This window comes from Orbicella faveolata, unplaced genomic scaffold (genome assembly GCF_042242905.1).
Source record: "Orbicella faveolata isolate gen_17 unplaced genomic scaffold, um_ofav_v1 contig_25, whole genome shotgun sequence".
Taxonomy (NCBI): domain Eukaryota; kingdom Metazoa; phylum Cnidaria; class Anthozoa; order Scleractinia; family Merulinidae; genus Orbicella; species Orbicella faveolata.
The window spans coordinates 20,300,038-20,306,529 of record NW_028301553.1 but is presented as its reverse complement, the minus strand read 5'-3'; the positions used below and the strand labels follow the sequence as shown (position 1 = coordinate 20,306,529).

Sequence of the window (6,492 nt, the reverse complement as noted above, 5' to 3'; positions counted from 1 at the left end):
TGTGAAATAACAGGCTTCAAAGTAATTCACACAGAAAAAATGATGCCGACATGTTCATTTCATGGCGCGGCTGCCACTGCATAATTAATATGATGCAGCATGAAAGGTGATTGTCGGCACGCATATAAACAAACATTCACCGACAACATTTTAAAACACCAGAATATTTGGCGTATCAGTAAAATATTCCTAACAAGCACTGCCTTGAGGTAGAGAGTATTTTCCCGTTTCAAGCGATTTCCTAGAGTCAGTAGATCCTGAGACATCAATTTTTTGTAGAACAGATTTTTACAAGTGGTATCATTAAATGGAAGATCAAAAACAATGGGTGTGAAAACTTACTAATTACATGCTAAAGGATATTTTTGTTAACAAAAACAATCGATGAAGTTTTTATTTGATTCAAAACGTTATAAAAAGGTCATTGACTGAATGAGAAATACACGCTTCAATCATTTACGATAAGTGTAGCCACGAGTAATTTTGAGTCAAAATGCCTGGTGTTAAACACGCATGTCAGAGTTTCACTTTTGAGTTTAAGCTCAAAGTTATCGCTTGTGCAGATGAAATTGGAAACCGAGCAGCAGCAAAAGAATTTGAAATCAACGAGTCCATGATCCGCTACTGGCAAAAGAAAAAAGTTGTCATGACAAAGCTGCCTAAACGTCAACGCACCTGCCGTACTAAGCTAAGTGAGAAGTGTATCAATCTTCGGCTTTAAAAAAATCTACACTTGAACAGGCTATGCACGGCCATGAGGGCTTATCATCACTCCAACTTTGTGAGTTCACGAATTTGTTTTGTTTTTGGATGCGGGTTATCTGCCAGTGCGGGTAATCTGTTGAAATTTTTTTCTTGTTATTGCGAAAAATGAGCGATGCGGGTAATCTACTGAGCGGGTAAACGGCCGGAAATTACGAAATTTAACCCCTGCGAAATAAATTCCCAGTAGTCTGGGAATTCCTAGGAATTCCTAGGAATTCCTAGGAATTCCAAGTTATTCCAAGACATGCAAATTATGCTTTATCCAAGACCTTGGAATTTCTGGGAATATTTGGGAATAGTGGAAGTATGACTGGGAATTATTGGGAATTCCTAGGAATTCCAAGTTATTCCAAGCCATGCAAATTATGCTTAATCCAAGACCTTGGAATTTCTGGGAATATTTGGGAATAGTGAAAAGTATGACTGGGAATTATTGTGAATTCCTAGGAACTCCTATTATTTCCCAGACTGTTTTAAAAATGTGTTTGGAATATCCAGGAATTTTTGGGAATAGCTAAAACACATGAAATATTGTTGGAAATTTCTATAAATTTCCCAAAATGTCAAAATTAAAGATGAACTCAGTGCATGAATCAGTTTCTGTGAATTAGTAAAAATCAACACAATCATTTCTCTGGAGTTCCATACCTTTTTATTGTTGTCAAGCTCCACGATAATTATTTCCAAACAAATGTACATTAATTCCATTTTAAGTCTGACAACTCAACATAAAACTATAGCACTGATAACATTGCTTTTTAGATTCAACATGATTTCAATGTTAGTGTATACGTGCCTGTATGGACCCTTAAATCAAACACCCAGAGTTTAACTGATAGAAAAATGGATGCTCTTAGATTTGATAAATAGATTAAGCAAAAAATTCTGTCAGCATAAATGAATATATATTATTTACAATTTCAATAAAACCAAAAGTATATATATGCATGTATATATTTAATATAGTTGAAGATTCACACACATACCCATCACAGCCCACTGTTGAACAATTTTTGACTTGATCCTTTATGACTTTAGGAAAAAGAAGAAGACATCTCTAACAGATGTCATAAATGAAAAGCTCACAGTTTCCACACACTTGTGTACATTTGTAAAACTGTACTGTGACATTCTCTGGACAAATTACTGGTAGTTTCATTAAAACAAGGATATCTTTAGGAGCCTCTCATTGTCATACAATGTCTTGAAATTAAGGCCAGAATAGCCATACAGGCATAATCTTTGGCAGAAAAATTAATGTTTTTTCTTGGGAACCATTAGTTTCACTTTCATCAGATCAGGGGAATCCAGTGAATGGCCATCAGTGTCAGAGTTCTCAATTTCTTCAGAGGAGTCGGAACTGAAACTTCGACATCATTACCTGAATCACTGTCTGTGGACAAATCTGAGTTGTTGTGTATTACATCAATTGGTATTTCTGTAGTCTTTTCAGGTATAGGCAACTCGGTTTCATCAAATGCTTCTGTGAAGCTTCAATTCTTGCATAAAGGTTCACTCCATAATCCATCAAAGTCATCCACAACATTTTTGCCAACAGCCATCTCACTCAGGTGAGCCGAAAACTCTGAGGTGTTCTGTTCATGGTGCTGGAAATGATCTCCAGGAAAAAGGGATGCAAGAGAGGGACATGACGTCAACTGGCCTGTGAAGACTGCTTTAAGCGATTTATGTGGTCGAATCTTGTAGATTGTGGTATGGGTATAGTGGGATCATCAATATGTTTCTTGTATTTCCTTGTCCTTGCAGTCACTTTAATTCATGACACAACAAAATCAAAAGAATCAAAAAGATTATGAGTCAGCGAGAAACAAATAAATAACTGACATAAATAAATGACAATGCAAATAAAAAACCCCTACATCTTGATGTATTGAAAAGACTATAGATCTCATATCATGTTAATCCTTATAAATAATTCAGAGGAAAAAATGACAAGCATTGCAAATTTATACTTGCTGCATTGTGCTGACTGGGTGTTGAAACACGTGGGCTCTCAAAATAGATTTGGTCGACTAATACAACAAGCTTAAGCTTATTTCGCAGAATTTATCTCGTTTCCTCAGGTCGATCTGAAACCTTTTAGGTGAATTTCGGCCTTTGGGGTTTTTAAAGAGCACACAATGCATTGCTTAGTTTGATTTATTTACAATTATAGCTTATCATAACAGAAAATCCCTATAAAATTGGATTCCTTACCTTTGCAGCTGTGAACTTGATTTAAGTGCCTCACGATCCTTTGTTATCTTGACAACCATCGAGAACAGGTCAACCAGTTAAAGTACGTTCCATTTTCCTCCTTGATTTCTTCGTAAAAAGTTTGTGTAGTTTTTTCCTTTTGAAGCAAGACCCATCTTTCAGAAGACCACCAAAACAGCGTGGAAAGGGAAACAGACTTGCCATCGAAAGCGACTGGTCCGGCAACCTCGTTGCCAGTCTCTCTCTCCTTCTGCTCTAGTTTCCATTCTCTCCTCAACTGATCAACTGAACCAATCACAGCACGCGAATTTTCACGTGACTATTCTGGTGACTGAACGTGACAAAGATCACGTTGTTCATTCTCTTTTGGCGCCCATCTTTGAATTCAGCGTTAACGGTTGATCGCTCGTGCGTTTTAGTGGATTTCACTTCCAAAATTATATCAAAATGGTTTTTGCTGCGGTCCTGTGACCAGAAGAAAACAGCGTGAGTGTCATTAACGAGAAACAAGTTATTCTTGACGAAGATTTGGAGCTAAAAGAAAGTCTTACTGTGGATGTTTCAACGGGAAAAAATTCAAAGGGCAGATTAGCCGTATACAAAATTATTTGGTGAGTAATCGAATTCAAGTAACCTTATATTATACAACGTAAATTCTTGTATTTAGACAAAAGCTTTTGAATGAACTTTATCATCACGAATCATACACGAGTGGGTCACTCAGTCATGGCATGAAATGAATTCTGGCTAAAGCAAAGTTGAAACAATTTAGGTTGCCCAGACTGCGGGCCTAAACAAATTGATTTGCGAGGAACAAGTCGTTTCTCTCGCCTCACTTGTTCAAACGAAATAAATATAGCAGTTCTCTCTGATCCCAGCCATAGTTCTTGACAAAAACTCCAACGAGGCAGCCACAGTGTGCATGAGTTTGATGTCTCATGTGTGTTTCAGCCTGACTGTATGGCAATCCGTGTTGATCTTCAGTTTTTGTCCATCTGTATATTCTTTTGTGTTTACTCTATTATTTACAGTGTAAATGTTCCTTTAATGTTTTAAGTGTCTTTTTTAATATTTCTAATGTCTAAATTTGGCTAAAAACCGTGATATATATATACAGTGTATCCTCCAATTCGAGAGTTGTTGATACACTTATAGAAGAAGGAAAACCTTGATTTAATCTACTGTAGGCTCAAGATTTATGTAACATATTTATCAATAGTATACAAGCACCTTCACAATTATCAAGTCTTCTCTTTTAACATTTCAACCAGCTTACAGTCAGGTCTTAATTAGCTGCATGTATTAAACTGTGAACACATAAATATTTGGATCTCAGTCTTACAGTACCTCATATATATCGCAATGTAATGTATTTTTTTAATTTTGTTTTAGGTGTCATACAACAAAGATGAAGATGAAGAGGCTAGCTGTTGACACCCTAATTAGAGGGCAACAAAAGAAGCTGTGGAATCAACAGAAATAACTGAACAGCAGCTAAGTTTGCCCAAACTCAGCCTTTTTTTAATTTTAAGGATTGTTTCAGTTTTGTTCTTATCATTGATTCCTTACATTCATGAAAATCCAGATTTGTTCCACATAATAACAATAATTTAAGCTAAAATCTTGTGTATGGAAAATTGTTGGATTTGTAAACCAAAAAAGTGAGTAAATTATCTGAAAAAGTTCTCTTTTTATCAAACATGTAAAAGTTTGACCTTCATATCTGTTTTCAGTTTTACTTTTGATTCTTGATGTAATGAAAAAGAAACAGGATAATTATTCTTATGTTTAAATTCATGAAAGCCAATGTAATAAACCATTGATTTAAAACCTGTTTGATGTGATATCAGTGACTTTATTTGTTATTTTAATGCCGGGCATTAATCATCAAAATTTTGTCTGGCCTACAAATGATACAAAATTCCCAGTTTTTCTCAGATTTTCCAAAAAATTCCAACCTATTCTCAAAAAATCCTACAAATTCCAAGTTATTCTCAGAAATTCCTAGGAATTTTTGAGAATTTTAAGGAATTTTCAAGGTGAGTATATTTCAGTTGGAATTCCTAGGAATTCCTAGGAATTCCAAGTCAGCTCCATGTAAACTTGGAATTCCTAGGAATTCCTAGGAATTCCGAGTCCGAATTACCGTGAAAATTCACACCTTAGATTCCTAGGAATTCCTAGGAATTCCTAGGAATTTTTTCCTAGGAATTCTTAGGAAATTCCTAGGAATTCCTAGGAATTCTTAAAGTTATCTCACAAGGGTTAACCCATCGATTCAGTGCCGTGTTCTGTAATCAACTAAAATTAACAAAAAAAAAAGTCTCAACCAATCGAAGTAGAGTTCTACTTGGTAGTCATTTATACATGCAACAATTCGTATATATTTTCAGTGTGCTGATCTACTTGTGACAATGATCTAGCTAAAATTACCAGCTCACCTTTATTTTAAAAATGATCTCTTGAAGAACATTGAAACCTCGGTACAAACATGCCGCTGTATGTTACACATTCCAGAGACTGAAATTAAGCTGCACAGACACTGAAGAAAATTGTCTCCAGCAAATCGCGAGAATTTCGAAGGAGTTGATCTTCTCCTGACACAAATACAGCACATGAAGACACAAGATTTTTCCGCTTTCAAATAACCGGTCGAGGTCTTATTTTTCTAATGTCAACAGGCGCAAAACTTGATATGTTTATTCAGAGTGGACCAATCAAATTGGACTCTCCATATTATCTCAAATGACTTCAAGATCAGATTTCAGGTTGCATCGTCACGAAATGGTCAAACAGTTTTTACCCATTCACTGGTTGTCACTAGTATTAACACCCAAAAAACAGTTTTTTGGTAAATTCTGGAGTAGAAACTACCTAGACAAAACTGCCAAGGAGTTCTTTGGGGGTACATTGTATGTAGGAGCAGACTCAGACTTGTGGCGCAGCATGGCACATCTTGGAGTTTTTCGTCGCACGCAATGTAAACACTGCAAGGCCTCTAACAAAAGCTGGAAACTAAACAAAAATGCAACCTGGGAGAGAATAAGCTTGTTGAAATGAATATTTTGATGCAAAAGAATGATTCTATTATATTTTAGTTTTTACATTTAGCATACTTCTATGGTACTTGGTGTCACGCCAATCAGCAAGATTATGGACAATAACAAGACCTGACAAATGTCACGTCCAAATTTTATGCACTTGTAAAATGAATTTAGCCAGAATTACTATGATAACACAGCCTGACAAATGTCTCAGTACTGCGGCATTAGCAAATAAATTCGGTTTGTACTGTATTGTGCCAGGTCAAGCCATATTATTGGCGATAAACACGCCAGACAAATGTCTCACTCGGTTCTTGCCACAAAAAATAGCATTATGGCCTGTATCAGGCCATAATCTTGCTCAGTCAGGCCACAAATTTTTGTACAGGATGATACCCAGATCAGAGTGATGGGCTCAATGGAGCCTGAAATATGCATGAAAATGCTGTGAAATTTGAGTGAAAAA

The 6,492-nt window shown here is 36.0% G+C and overlaps 2 long non-coding RNA genes across 2 annotated transcripts; one reads left to right on the top strand and one right to left on the bottom strand.

The window, feature by feature from the left end:
• Positions 1–1,391: 1,391 nt before the first annotated feature.
• LOC149109327 (uncharacterized) lies at positions 1,392–3,350 on the bottom strand. Its single transcript, XR_016208726.1, has 2 exons — positions 2,983–3,350; positions 1,392–2,525 (listed from the first exon to the last, which is right to left on the bottom strand). It is a non-coding gene; the product is annotated as an uncharacterized LOC149109327 (long non-coding RNA).
• On the top strand, positions 3,343–4,812 carry LOC149109326 (uncharacterized). Its single transcript, XR_016208725.1, has 2 exons — positions 3,343–3,593; positions 4,375–4,812. It is a non-coding gene; the product is annotated as an uncharacterized LOC149109326 (long non-coding RNA).
• The last annotated feature ends 1,680 nt before the right edge of the window (positions 4,813–6,492 follow it).